The sequence below is a fragment of the Protomyctophum parallelum genome (genome assembly GCF_964188405.1).
Source record: "Protomyctophum parallelum genome assembly, chromosome: 15".
NCBI classification, from domain to species: domain Eukaryota; kingdom Metazoa; phylum Chordata; class Actinopteri; order Myctophiformes; family Myctophidae; genus Protomyctophum; species Protomyctophum parallelum.
The window spans coordinates 37,963,828-37,976,416 of record NC_139710.1 but is presented as its reverse complement, the minus strand read 5'-3'; the positions used below and the strand labels follow the sequence as shown (position 1 = coordinate 37,976,416).

At 43.0% G+C, this 12,589-nt stretch overlaps 2 protein-coding genes across 3 annotated transcripts in view; both read right to left on the bottom strand.

Annotated features, from left to right (window-relative positions):
• specc1la (sperm antigen with calponin homology and coiled-coil domains 1-like a) overlaps positions 1–8,162 on the bottom strand; it is a 53,682-nt gene extending 45,520 nt beyond the window's left edge. The window contains exon 1 of one of the 2 annotated variants that reach the window (XM_083783278.1): positions 7,864–8,162. The gene's annotated coding sequence lies outside the window, so the exon portion shown is untranslated. The remainder of the gene's footprint in view (positions 1–7,863) is intronic. The other variant, XM_083783277.1, reaches the window with a different exon arrangement.
• The window catches only part of LOC310872372 (breakpoint cluster region protein-like), a 159,873-nt gene that overhangs the window by 64,462 nt on the left and 82,822 nt on the right, over positions 1–12,589 (bottom strand). The gene's annotated exons all lie outside the window — the stretch shown is intronic.

Here is a 12,589-nt window from a genome sequence, read left to right as displayed (position 1 = left end):
ATTTAGACACCCCACTGAAATATGCCTACGGTGCTAGTCTTTTCAATGGAGTAAAATTAGCCCAAATGAAGCGTGTTAAAAAATGTATAACATATAGCTATATCTAAATGAGCTCTTAAGTGTTCAATAATAAACCCACAGAACAGTGGGTGAAACGTGGGTGTCCCGCTCAGAGATTGGGAGGTCAGGGTGTCATGTCCAGGGGGGGGAGGGTACTACTGTCTTGTACATCAGTGGTTCCCAAACTTTTTTACGTCAAGGACCCACAAATTGGCACCAATTAGGCCGTGGACCCCCATTTGAAGAGATAATGCCAGGGACCCCCTGAGAGAAGATTTTTACGGCTCTAGCAGTGATTCTCAACCCGTTTAATTTCAAGGACCACCCAGTTTGACATGCATTAGTCTACGGGCCCCCATTTAAGATCGCATTTCTATCTCTGGGACCCGCAATTTATAATTGTAAAATCAATGTTAATTTAACTCTGAGAGTGTACAAATGGAACCAAATGGACCCGTTAGGGTCTCGCGTTACCAGACTGTTGCCTCGATTTCCAAACGCTTCATCATACAGTCTGGGCCAACGGAAGAGCTGTCATGAGTAAACTATAAAGCGGAAGTGGAGCCTCCTCGTCACTTCCGTTTCGTCTTTACAGTCGCGCACATTTATCCTAATATAAATAGAAAATATCTAAGCATATATAGCTTGTTACTCAGCAGAAAAGGAAATAAATAAATAAATAAGCCCTAAAGATATTTTAAAATATATTTGTGAACGGAAATGGCAGCTTCCGTTACTCAGCTCATGGGGTCCCAGACTCTATATAGCATTCGGAGATTGTGGAATAGTTGTCTGGCTACGAGAGACTAGGGTCCATTTGGTTCGTGCGGTGTGTCAGCTCTCTCCATCTCTCTCTCCCCATTCCCTGTCAGTCCACTGTCCTATCAACAAAGGCATAAAAGCCCAAAGATAAATCTTTAAAAAAAAAAAACCTGTCAAACCGTTATCAGGATAGGTTTTCAAAGCAGTGGGTGTAGGTTTGTTAGTGTTCCCGCCATTGTTCTTCTAGCCCCTGTATTGAAGTTCAAAGTGTCTCTATCGTTACATCTTGTGTTGTTCCATTGCATATTAAACTAGAACTGCACTCTGTCGAGTGCCTACTTGCGCGTCATAAATGGCCTACTAGTGCGCAAGCAGAGCGCGCAAGTACTGTCGACCGCTACGAACTCTCAAATCTCAGCCTCTCTGTAAAACATTGAAATGAAATACTAAAGTCTGGTTATAACTGGCTGTCAATGGTGACGTAATTATGATATGTTTCAATATTGGTTGGGTAACAGGTAACGTATGTATGCAAGTTGTAAGTAGTACTATACTGTGGTCGGGTGGCTTTTTTATGCGTATGCTCAGAGGTATATATACTGATGTTGATGGCGACGTAATTAAGATAGGTTTCAGATTACATACATATTATATTAACATACATATTTATACATAAACATTACCTTTAATTCACCCGACACTGAAACATATCCTAACTAGATAAAGTGCCAATCGGCACAGGTCTCCACCAGGGCAGGGCAGGTTGTGGCCTCATGGTGGCGCTATAACAGGCTGTTGAGGAAGATTTGGGCCGGAGGTTGGTGTTGGAGGGATGCAGGTACAATGTTTTTGTTTTGCACAAAGCGGCCTCCTGGTGGCGCTATAACAGGCCGTTCTGGAAAGTTTGGGGCAGAGGTTCATCGTTGGCATCCAGGGAGTGTGTGTGCAAAATTTGGCATCGACCGGTTGTGTGTGTGTGTGTGTGTGTGCGAGTGCATGACGCGACTTGGCTTGTTGTAGCGCCACCATCAGGCTGTTGAAAACTGTCAAGTGGCATTTCTTCCTCAGCCTAGTGGGAATATGCGTGCACAGTTTCATCGCAATCGGACGCTGCGTTGAGGAGTTGTGGCGATTTGTACAAAGCGGGATACTCCTGAAAAGTGTAGGAGCCAATCGTGGCCAATCAGGATGGAATATGAGAAATAAAAAAAACCTGTCTTGATCACATGACTATGGAGATCATGTGTACCGATTTGTGTGAAATTTGGATAAAATCTGAAGGAGTAATAATAGAAAATGTGTTTTACATATGTGGGCCTCCTGGTGGCGCTATAAAGAGCAGATGTGAAAAATTCCAGGCAAAGGTTTTTCCTTGGCCTCTAGGGAGTTGGCATACAAAGTTATCCACAGATCCGTGCAGTTAGAGGTAAAAACACTTTTGGGCCAGTTATAGCGCCACCTTGAGGCTGAGTTGAAATTGTTCATGTGTCATTTTGTCCTCGGCCTAGTGGGAATGTGGGTGCACAATTTCACGGAAATCACGCGATGTGTTCATGATTTGCAGCATTTTGTTTGAAACTGAGCACTCCTGTGAACTTTGGAAGCCAATGTTAACCAATCAGGATAGAGTCTGAGAAATCTGAAAGACCCGTTTCGTTGAATGGCGCTAGAGAGACTGTGTAGCAATTTGCGCGATGTTTGGACAAAATCTGTAGGTGTACTGTGCAAAAACTTGTTTTGCACAAAGCGGCCTCCTGGTGGCGCTATAACAGGCCGTTCTGAAAAGTTTGGGGCAGAGGTTCATCGTTGGCATCCAGGGAGTGTGTGTGCAAAATGTGGCATCGAGCGGGTTAACGGTGGCCGAGATTAGCTGCTCACGGACACACGGACGGACGGACGGACGGACGGACACACAAACGGACGGACACACGGACGGACGGAGTGCAAAACATACTCTCCCCACATGCCTTCGGCCTGGTGGAGACAATTACGTCCCCATCGACAGCCAGTTATAATAACCCGACATTGAAACATATCTTAATTACGTCACCATCAACATCAGTATATATACCTCCCGAGCATACGCACATTCGTACCAGCACGACCACAATACTATAGTAATGATATAATATAGTAATTAGAAAGGCCAAAAACTAAGTGAAAGACTTGTCAATGTCAATTTACCTCAATATAGACTCCTAGGCTATATGTACTTTGCTGACTGCACTCGCTCACTCCATGTCACTCCAGCCCATATGTGTTTGAGCTTGCATGCACTCACTCCTCAAACATATGTTTAAATTGTGTGGGGCGTGTTGCCAGGTGCTGACATCAACACATGGCCTCAGCCCAGCTTTCAGAACAGCTGAATGTAGGACAAAGCAGATCTCTCCAAACACAGGACAGAGCTAGCTAGGGGGCTAGCCTTTTCCCTGGCTCGAAATAGGCATGGGAGAGTCTAGGGACCAGCAATCTGAACAAGATAGAGGCCAGCTTTACACAGTCTGTATTCCTCTCCTCAAAAACGGTTTATCTATATATCTATCGATCGATCGTGTAATTTAGAAATCTAGCAAACATTCAGCAAAGATAACAGACGGACAAGCTCGCAACAACAACGCAACGTGATGCATTGTGAGCTTGTTGTGATCTGCTGTTTGGTGAAGAGATTTGGTGTGGAAGGAAAGGAGGAGTGGCCCCGCCGCCCATACTACAGGCCCCTGGGGGACTCCGGCGGTCAATGGAGTTTAAACTGTGTGAAGGGCTTAAGTGGTTAAAGCCTTAAAAAGGGCAACGTTGCAGATTTTTAACATGAACAAACAGGCCCACCAGTTCCCAATGTGTTCCGTCTGTGTGTCGACAGCTTGCTCTCAAAAAAAGGGGGCTGGACGGACAGTGTTGCAGTGCTGATGTTATCTTTGGTGGGACGCTATTTTAAGTGACGCCACGCGCACGTCGCTTAACACACCTACACTACAGGTCACACAACGGGCCATTGATATGCATTTAGGCTCATTCCTCAGTATGTTAATGCACGCCCGGTGGGACACTCTGCACTCAGCAGCAACCTTTGTTGAGGTTGCGAAATTAAGGGTTGTTTGTAAGCGATGCATGCGTGTCACCGTGTGAGTGCTCCTGAAACATTTCTTTGAGGAGGGGGGAGGGGGGGGGGGTTACCGTGTGTACCGCGTGCAATGACCAATGCAACAGCTAGCCCCTCCTACTAGCTTTCCGGGTCATCATTGGCTGATGATGATGATTGGCTGATCACCCCATAGCGATGATTTGATCGGCTGAGCATATAAAGTCCATATTGAAGATAAAAAGTGAGGGCAGAAAAGTGAAGACGCCAAGAAGAAGTGATTGGCCGGAATTACATTTGTGTGATTATTTGATTGGCTGAGGTCGGAATGTGATGTATGATGATAAGAGCGCCCCTCACTTCACACAAGTGAGATTTTCCCCCGCCCCATTCTGGATTCCCATAGACGTGTTTATTATCAAGACAAACTAAACTTTGTGTAACCTCCTCAACCCAACCATGGGGGTACTGTACTGGTGTCCAGGCTCTGGACAGCCAACCAACGACCACTTCAAATCAAATGGAGCTGCACAGTGTGTGATTTCAATGTGAATGAATGCGGTGGATGTGATCCAATGCTGCCTGACCACAACGGGAACAAGTGTGCAGAGAGTGTTCCTCCACTGTCATCGTGAAGAAAAGGCATTATGTTAGTGTGCAAGCCAAGGGAGAGACGCTGAGATGGGCGAAGAAATAGCCTATAGTTATAAGGCCTGGGAGGAGACCAGGTGGGGGTTGGGTTAAGGGTCTCCTATACTCATAAATGCCCCTTCCTGTGGCTCATTCAGTACTCTTTAACTGCAGGGAGGCACTTCCTTGACATAACATCAGCTTCCCCTGGCATTCCAAATGTAAAAAAAAAAAAAAAAAAACAAGACGAAATGTGTGCGCAGGGACACGAAAAGGGGAACCAGTTCTGGAACAGTGTCTTCTACACATTAAGTTGTATTTGCTAAAAAAGAGAAAATCCTGTGAGTGCCAAAACGCGGAGCCTGCACCAGGAGCAACACTACTACTCGACAACAACACATCTTCTATACTGTCTGTCACCACTCACAAACCGGCCGCTGCGTTAAAAGCTAAAAGCCACAAAACGACATTAGAACTATCGATGGCTATCCCCCAGCCATAGTGCTGTATCACAGTCGCCTGATCTGATCTAAACTTGATGCATTTAGGCTCACACATATTATTTTTGAGCCGTTGACATTATTAAACACAGGATGTGCTCATTTCATCATTTCAGATGTGAAGGGGGGGGGGGGTCACAGTGGGCTGCAGCCCTGAACCAATCAAAACAAAAACAGATGGGCTGCAAAATGTTGGTAATCGTCAGCCATGAGTAGACTCCTTTTTCGCAAGTTAAGTTATTTGAGGAATGTTCCACATTCTGATAGGAAAAGAGGGCTTGTTGTAGTTTCAACTCTCACTTCAGTCAGACTCAGTGGGGTTTAATTAAGTAAAAGTGCTTTTTAACGGTATGCTTTGCTTAATTCGTCCACAAGACCACAACAAAATACATTCATAATTTTCATATGTGCTAAATACACCGAACACACAGGTAATATACTAGTATATACAGTACATAGTTCGTATTTGTCTTATATTCGAAAATGTTAAAAGTATCCTTTCTTTCCTCCCATTTGTTTCCTTCTCACAAGATTTAGACACAAGTTTCCAAGAAGCAGTGGAGATTTATCACCCTGGAATATTTTTCCAAAAGCTGTCCCAAAGATGAGACAGACACAAGAAGGAGTATTGCATAAGTCACATTCCCCAGACATAAAGTTGAAGAACGGCCATTCAAAGTTTGCTGTTTTTACAGCTATTCCAGGAAAAGTTTGGGTAATTTTTTTTATCTTAATGTGTCCCTGACACAGAATGGATCGAGAGAGAGAGATGGAGAGAGGAAGAGGAATAATTAAAAGCATATCTATTTCTATTTGTGCCAAAGTGTCATCAACTTAATTCAGTAATTAATAATGAAGAACGCTATTATTTGCAACTTTAGTACAATGTTGATTTTCCTGTTGAGGGACTGCAGGCTGGCTTTTGGCAACAACACCTACTTCATTTACATTAACCGCATCACTGCTAATGTTAGTGGTTTTCAATGACTTGCAACATAACCAAACAAACTCACAGTCAAAAAACAATGACTATATTTAGGAATGGACATTATTGGCCATCTGAGCAAATAGTTCATTAATTTAACCTTAGCTAAATGGTTAGCAGCACTTTATAACCGTCAAGTATACTCAACGGCCGCTTGCAGTAATTTCACTTCCATGTTGGCTAGTGTACAGTCAAAATAAAAGCATATAATTAGAGACGCTCCGATCAGATTTTCAACGATTGTTTTTCGCATGATCGGCCGGGTACCGATCTTGTGCGTAAGGGGAAACTTTGAATATTTCCAAATTATAATGTCTCTGCTGTCAGAGGTATCATAACTAGCTCATAACTCCAAAATATCCATTTTTCAGGAAAATAATATATACGTTTTAAGGAAATTAATAAAACTTTGTATTTTTTAAATGATGCAATACCGCCTCATCAAAGTTGGTGTTGTGAGTTAAGAGGTGTTAACAAAAAAATATAGTTATGAGGTTTCACCCGGACAGCAACGATAAAAGTAAGTAAAAAGAACCCACGTTCAAAACGGTTCCTGTGTGTGTGTGTGTGTGTGTGTGTGTGTGTGTGTGTGTGGTGGGGGGGGGGGGGGGGGGGGGGGGGGCTGAGATTTAGACCTAGAATCAAAAAAGACACTCAGGGGAATATTTTTCCTATGGAAACATTTATCTTTTATGGAGCTTACATATTTATGCCAAAACCAAACCAAAACAAACTAGCTATTATTTCACATTATTATTTACAACACTTATTTTCCAACACAATCACATGAATGAATGCAAGGGGGCTCACTCAGCCCCTCATACTGCATTAAACCACAATGGAACACATTTGCAGGATAGGAAGAATTAAAAACAAAAGCCAATGCTGAGGCTAGCAGGACATTGTTGTGGGGCACAAACAAATCCAACCACAAATCTATGTTTGGATTGGAATGTGATGGGTTTTTTTGTTGTTGTAATATTAGTTTGTAGAAATGCTTAAAACAAAGGCACAATACTTCGTAAATCACAAAGCTACACGTCATTCTCTGAAACAAGGACAAGGTTCAAATATTATCCTATTATTAAATTAACAAATCTGAGCAAAAGATGAAAGACAACAAACCACCATGGCACTGCAGGTTGCCCCATTTTCTACAGCATCGTATTCATAGATTTCTGATGAATTGAAGGAGGACCCTGAATGTAAAGTCGTTTAGTACTTTTTCTGGTTTTATCCAGCTCGTAAGCAGCTTTTGTATTGACCTGTGCGTTCTTTTCAACTGTACCCATTCTACAAACTGAACACAATTTTCAATCAATCATAGAGTTATAAATAAAGATCATATTCCATAGTTTGACCTAAAAAAAATAATATATATATATATATATATATATATATATATATATATATATATATATATATATATTTTTTTTTTACACATGACTTTTATTGTGAAAAGCGCTCGTGCGACGTGCGATCCCCCCACTCCTGCTGCTTGTCTTGACAGAGTTGTGCTAGAGTGTGTTATAAGACAATAAGTCTTTAAAACAAAGCACACGTACAGTTACAACGCGAATCTAACCCGTCAATAGGCTGTGTGTTGTTCCCTTCATTCAACAGGTCTCTGTTGAAGTCAGAGCTATTAAAACTATAGCAGGCAAATACAACTATAATGTCGATCTGCTAATAATGCTAACGTTAGCTGACAATGCTAGTTCTTTTCTTTTTTTTAGCCCTAGCCCAGTAAAAAAAAGAACTATAGACATAACGCTCAATCAATCAGAGACAATAAGACGAGATGATTGATGATGAGCAGCAAAACAAGACGAAAATAAACATACCTTTTTTAATAGTTGATTCTATTTCTCCAAGTTTGGCGAGAAGAGGGAGAGATGCAGCGAAACAGATTCATGATCATCTCTCAGACTCTCAGTGTGTTGTTGGTGAAACGAAACGGGCTGCTCGCTCGCTTAGTTTTTAATCCCACCACAACTTCATCGGCAGCGGCCAGTCAGCCAGTCCAGGCTTCGGCGTCCCAGACTAGTCCCAACGGTTGTTGAAGTGTATACACGCCCGTACCGTGCCGTATGTCTCTTGGCAGCAGCATAGCACACACACACACAGAGAGAGAGAGAGAGAGAGAGAGGCTGGCTTATTCTCTCTAGCTGCCTCTTCAGGCTGGTTGCATCATGACCTCATCCTGGCTGCGAGTATAACAGCTAAGCATCACCACCCGTCAGTGGTTCCAAAACTTTTTCATGTCAAGGAACCCCAAATTGACACAAATTAACCCGCGGACAAATTAACCCCCGCCCCCCACCCACCTGTTTAATTTCAAGGACCCCCCACTTTGACAGGCATTAGTCCACAGAGTACAGACCCCCATTTAATGGAATTTCTATCTCTGGGTCTGGGACCCCCTGGTCCCCGGACCCCACTTTGGGAACCACTGCCCTATATCATCATGAGCATCATTCAGGACAGGGTCCATGTATTTTTCGGCCATTTGAATTTCTAATTTCATATTTGATAAAACAGTAGGCCTGTAGTGAGAAATGGCTATTTAAAATATAGAAATACTGTTCGTTTTCTGGACAATGGAGAATTCACGTCATATGATATGTGTCTGATTGCTGTCCGTATGTCGGTGAGAACCCTTGGCCAATCAGAGACCACCATTCTTGGTGACGTAAGGTATGTTTCAAGGTTGGTATAAGGTCAATAATTGATTAGAGCGCCCCTCACTTCACACGGGTGTGATTTGTGAGTGGTGCAACCACTCCTATAGACAGCTATGTGTGTCTCTGGCTGTGTCTGTCCATGGCTGGCTGGGTCTGTCCGAGCACAGAAATAGCTTTTGGTTGGTTTTCACAACCAAGTGTCACTGTTGCGCAGTCTAACACACACACACACTCAATTTCTCAACCGTTTTGGACGTGGGGCGGCTCGCCGGGAACCGGGCTGGCATTCTTGAGGGTCTGGAACTTCTGGGGACCCCCACACGGAGTTACACCACTCACTTCACACGGTTGTGATTTTATTAATAAATCTGCAGCAGTATAGCCAGCCACAGCTGCCAAATAATTGTAGTGTAGTTAAAAGTACAATATTAATTGCCTCTGACTCTGGTGCTAAAGTAAGGGTGACACATTGGAGGAAAGAAGCAACCCAAAAGCAGAGCGAACTAATGCTTCTCTAAACAGAGAATACACCCATGGCAGAATATACCTGAGCACTGTGACCGACCCAAAACAAAGACAAATCTTGACTAGGTAGTAGGTACAGACTCAGTGAGCACACTAGCACAGACAGAGAAAGGCCGTGATATAGGCAGACCTGGCTCCCTGCAAGAGAAGAGAGACTGTGCACCCACTGCGCACAAAATGAAGTGGAAACTGAGCTACATTTCCTAGCCGCCTGTCCACTGTATCAAGACATCAGAGACACATACTTCCCACAGATTACAATCACCCAAGGAGAGTTTGAAAACATGAGACTAATGACATATCTGCTGGGCGATTCGGGCGAAGTACAACAACAATACAGACAATGCAGGAAATAGTACACTTAAACAACCTTGGAAAAGCTTACCCCAACCTTTCCTATATATATATATATATATATATATATATATATATATATATATATATATATATATATATATATATATATAGGCCTATATATATACTGTAGTGTAAGCCAACTATTTCTGACAGCAAATGCACAATTCCTATGGTTTTGTAAGTTAGATTTCCCTCAGATGCAATGTATAATAGCTCTGTGTACCCATAATTTATATTCCCTTTCAATTGTTACACCTTTGCTTTGGCAATGTTAACATGTTTTCTCATGCCACTAAGCCCTTTGAATTAAATTGTATGTATGTAGCTGTTTTTGGCTAAGATCAAAAATATTAGATTAAAAAACATGCATTTCAAATACTGATTGAGTGTTATTGTTCGGTTAATAAGTTTAGTGACTTATTGCAATACCGGTATGTCTCTTTGAAAACCTATGAATTACACACCGTGAGGCTGTTTGTCATTTTTGACCACAAGGTGACAAAATTGATTAATTAAGCAATTTTATTCCACAAGTACATCAGCATTCAGCAACTACCAGCTCCTTTTTCACCTGGCCCTCCAAGTCTGGCCTTTTTTCCCAAAGTATACTAAAGCCAGTATAGTAGCCACATGCCAAGAACAATAAGAATAGGTTATACATTCAAAGAGAAACTTCAAATGATTTTCTTTGTAAACTGTAAACCTATACAATTATATATCCCCAGTGTGTGTGTACTTACCCATCCATGCACCCTTATATCGTATCGTATGTCCACATATAGCTTCCCAAGCACTTGTCGTATCTGGACGAATAATTCTACTGTGCTAAAGTCAATGTGGGAATCTGTAAAGTCAATGTGGGAGTCTGTGCATAGTGAAGTAGCCTCCTTCAGCTGGGGCATGGACCCTGGTGGCCATGCCCCTCGGCCTCTCTCATGTCATGGCAGTTCATGGCCATCTGGCCAGCCCAGCATGCATGTACACTGTACGCCACTGTGCCTTTTAGTCAAGGTCCCTGCGGCGGCCTCCAGGGGTGGCAGCAGGAGAGAAATGGTCATGGTGTTCTCAGTTCCGTCCTGGAAGACCCGAGGCCAACGCCTGAAGAAGCTCATCCCCGGAACCCAGCATCAGTGCAGGGCAGCAGTACAAGATGCGGGGGGCAGGCTAGGACCCATGGAGCTGTTTGGCCCTCCAGTATGGAGTGATCTGGGCCCGTGGCTCAGCAGTACAGGCACCTTGGCTGGTAGCCCAGTCTGGCAGTGTGCTGCGGGCTCGACTCCCGATCCCGACGGCCTTTACTGCATGTCACCACCCCCCATCTCTCTCCCCATGTCCTGTCAGCCTACTGTCTGTCCCTCCATAAAAAAGAATATAAAATAAAGGCGAAAGCCACAAAAAAACAATAATAATAAAAAAATGTAGTCATGATTTGCCATGAAGTGGACCTCTCTCTCTCTCTCTCTCTCTCTCACCAAGCGGGTCGAGACTGTTGTTTAGGCAGAGTTTTGTCTCTTGAGATCTCAGACTGACACATAGCCAATCTTCTTTACACGCACTCCTTTCTCCTCCACTAATCACCGAGCTGTGACTGCCATTATGAGATGCGGATGCCATTCATACAGTAGATGGCAGTTCCTTGGCAATGGAGCACATTCATTCTATCAGTTCCATTCAGGGTCCATCATCATCGCCATGTTGGCTTGTTGTGGTGGACATTCAGTATTAAAGTGGGTGTTATGATCAAAATAAGAACATGATAATGGTGTGTAAAACAAAATAAAAAAATTGCCACGAACATGACCAAAGTTGGTGACCACTGTTCCCATTGTCCTCTCACAGACCCATTTTCCACCAGTTGGTTCCCAATGGCAACCAGTTCAGTTCTTTTTGGTTCTTAGTCCATGAGCCAGAGCTCAAACATTGGAACATTAATTATGATTTGAGTGTGCAAAACCATACCTATATTAGATTGTTATCACCATGAAACTTCCCCAGTTGATTACTTACACGAAGACAATGATTACAACATAAATGTGTAATATGCAAATGAGGCATTATATAGGAAAATATGCAAAACTTGGGAACTAACCGGTGGAAAAGAACTGAACAGGTTATATATAGGCTACGGTTACCTGAAAATGTAGCCAGAAAAACTCAACTCGACATTTCGTTCCACCATCAAAATGAGGTTAATTTGCAGAATTGACTCATTTGTCATTTTAATGTTAGGCTATAACCAATCTGGGAACACATCGGTAAAAAAAGAAGGAAAACTAGATAAAGTGCCAATCGGCACAGGTCTCCACCAGGATTCTTCCTCAGCCTAGTGGGAATATGCGTGCACAGTTTCATCGCAATCGGACGCTGCGTTGAGGAGTTGTGGCCATTTGCTACTCCTGAAAACTGTAGGAGCCAATCGTGGCCAATCAGGATGGAATATGAGAAATCAAACAAACCTGTCTTGATCACATGACTATGGAGATCATGTGTACCGATTTGCGTGAAATTTGGATAAAATCTGAAGGAGTAATAATAGAAAATGTGTTTTACATATGTCGGCCTCCTGGTGGCGCTATAAAGAGCAGATGTGAAAAATTCCAGGCAAAGGTTTTTCCTTGGCCTCTAGGGAGTTGGCATACAAAGTTATCCACAGATCTGTGCAGTTAGAGGTAAAAACACTTTTCGGCCAGTTATAGCGCCACCTTGAGGCTGAGTTGAAATTGTTCATGTGGCATTTCGTCCTCGGCCTAGTGGGAATGTGGGTGCACAATTTCACGGAAATCACGCAATGTGTTCATGATTTGCAGCATTTTGTTTGAAACTGAGCACTCCTGTGAATTTTGGAAGCCAATCTTAACCAATCAGGATGGAGTCTGAGAAATCTGAAAGACCGGTTTCGTTGAATGGCTCTAGAGAGACTGTGTACCAATTTGCGTGATGTTTGGACAAAATCTGTAGGTGTACTGTGCAAAAACTTGTTTTGCACAAAGCGGCCTCCTGGTGG